Consider the following 2,500-nt stretch of genomic DNA (forward strand, 5'->3'; position numbering starts at 1 on the left):
CTCTTTTCCTCTTTCCTGGCAGCTCCATATTCAGCATCCAAACCGTCCAACTTGAGCAATCGTTCCTAATCTTGCTCTTCTTCGTTACTCCCAGTGAAAATGTTAGCATCCTCAACTCTGCCACCTCCAGCTCCGCCTCCTGCTGTCTTTTCGTCAGTGCCACTGTCTCTAAATCATATAACGTAGCTGGTCTCACGAACATCTTGTTAACCTTCCCTTTAACTGTTGCTGGTACCCTTCTGTCCTGACACTCTTCTCCACCCACTCCACCCTGCCTGCCCGTCTGCCTGCCTGCCTGCCTGCCTGCCTGCCTGCCTGCCTGCCTGCACTCTCTTCTTCACCTCTCTCCTGCACTCCCCGTTACTTTGGACAGTTGACCCCAAGTATTTAAAGTGAAATGCCTTTGTCACCTCCTCACGCGTAGGTATTCCGTCTTGCTCCTACTGACTTTCATTCCTCTTCTCTCCAGTGCATACCTCCACCTCTCCAGGTTCTCCTCACAATGAACTGCACCCTACTGTCGCTACAGATGACAATGTCATCCGCGAACATCATCGTCCATGGAGACTCCTGCCTGATCTTGTCCGTCAACCTGTCCATCACCGTTGCAACCAAGAAAGGGCTCAGAGCCCATCCTTGATGTAATCCCACCTCCACCTTGAACCCATCTGTCATTCCAACCACGCACCTCAGCATTGTCACACTTCCCTCATACATAGCCTGCACCACTCCTACATACTTCTCTGCAACTCTTGACTTCCTCCTACAATATCACACCTCCTCTCTCGGCACCCTGTCGTATGCTTTGTGTAAATCTACAAAGACACAATGCAACTCTTTCTGGCCTTCTCTATACTTCTCAATCAACCAACCTTTTCTCTCTCTCTCTCTCTCTCTCTCTCTCTCTCTCTCTCTCTCTGTCTCTCTCATTTTCTTCATTTATCAGCCCGTCAAAGTAGTCCTTCCACTTCGTAGCACACTCTCCTCGCTTGGCAGCACATTTCCATCTGTATCTTTGATCGCCCTAACTTGTCGCACATCCTCGGCAGCTCGGTCTCTCTGTCTAGCCAATCTGTACAAGTCTTTTTCTCCTTCCTTAGTGTCTAACCTGTCATACAGCTCACCGTACGACTTTTCCTTTACCTTTGCCACCTCTCTCTTTGCTTTACGCTGCATCTCCTTGTACTCCTGTGTACTTTCTTCATCTCTCTGACTATCCCACTTCTTCTTTGCCAACCTTTTCCTCTGTATACTTTGCTCTACTTCCTCCTTCCACCACCACCACCACCACCGCCAAGTCTCCTTGTCTTCCTTCCTCTGTCCCGATGACACACCAAGTACATTCCTAGCTGTCTTCCTCGCTATTTCTGCAGCGCTTGCCCAGCCATCTGGCAACTCTTCACTACCACTCAGTGCCTGTGTTAACTCCTGCCTGAACTCCACACAACAGTCTTCCTTCTTCAACTTCCACCATTTGATCTTCGGCTGTGTCTTCACTCGCTTCCTCATGTTGGTCTCCAAAGTCATCTTACAGACCACCATCCGATGCTGCCTAGCTACGTTCTCCCCTGTCACCACCTTGCAGTATGCAATCCGTTTTACATCGCGCCTTCTACACAAGATATAGTCCACCTGTGTGCACTTTCCTCCACTCGTATACGTCGTCACCCTGTGCTCCTCCCTCTTCTTGAAATATGTATTCACCTCAGCCATTTCCATCCTTTTCGCAAAATCGAACACCATCTGTCCTTCCACATTTCTCTCCTCGATTCCATACCTTACCATCAACTCCTCATCACCTCTGTTCCCTTCAGCAACGTGTCCATCGAAGTCCGCTCCAATCACCACTCCCTCCTCCTTGGGTACCCTTTCCACCACGTCGTCCAACTCAACTCCAGAATTCTTCTTTTTCGTCCATCTTACACCCGACTTGCGGGGCATATGCGCTGATAACCGTCAGCAATACACCTTCGATTTCCAGCTTCATAATCCTCACTCTGTCTGACACTGTGTTCACCTCCAGCACGCTCTTGACATACTCTTCCTTCAGAATGACCCCTACCCCATTTCTCCTCCCATTCGCACCATGGTAGAAGAGTTTGAACCCACCTGCGATACTCCTGGCCTTACTCCCCTTCCACCTTGTCTCTTGTCACCTTTCTTCTTTCCATCACGTCAGCCTGCTCTCTCCCTTTACTAGCCATAGTGCCAACATTCAAAGTTCCGACTGACTCTCACCTCCACACGCCTACCCTTCCTCCTCTCTAGCTGCCTCTGGACATGCCTTCCCCCTCTCCTTTTCCTTCGCCCAACAGTAGCCTAGTTTCCACCGGCACTCCGCTGGTTAACAGTACCGATGGCGGTCGTCGGTAACCCGGGCCTCGACCGATCCGGTATGGAAATCTTATTTATGATCCGCATATTTGATTTGGCAAAGATTTGACGCCGGATGCCCTTCCTGACGTAACCCTCCCCATTTGTCCTGGCTTGGGACCTGCAC

This window comes from Lampris incognitus, unplaced genomic scaffold (assembly GCF_029633865.1).
Source record: "Lampris incognitus isolate fLamInc1 unplaced genomic scaffold, fLamInc1.hap2 scaffold_149, whole genome shotgun sequence".
NCBI lineage: Eukaryota > Metazoa > Chordata > Actinopteri > Lampriformes > Lampridae > Lampris > Lampris incognitus.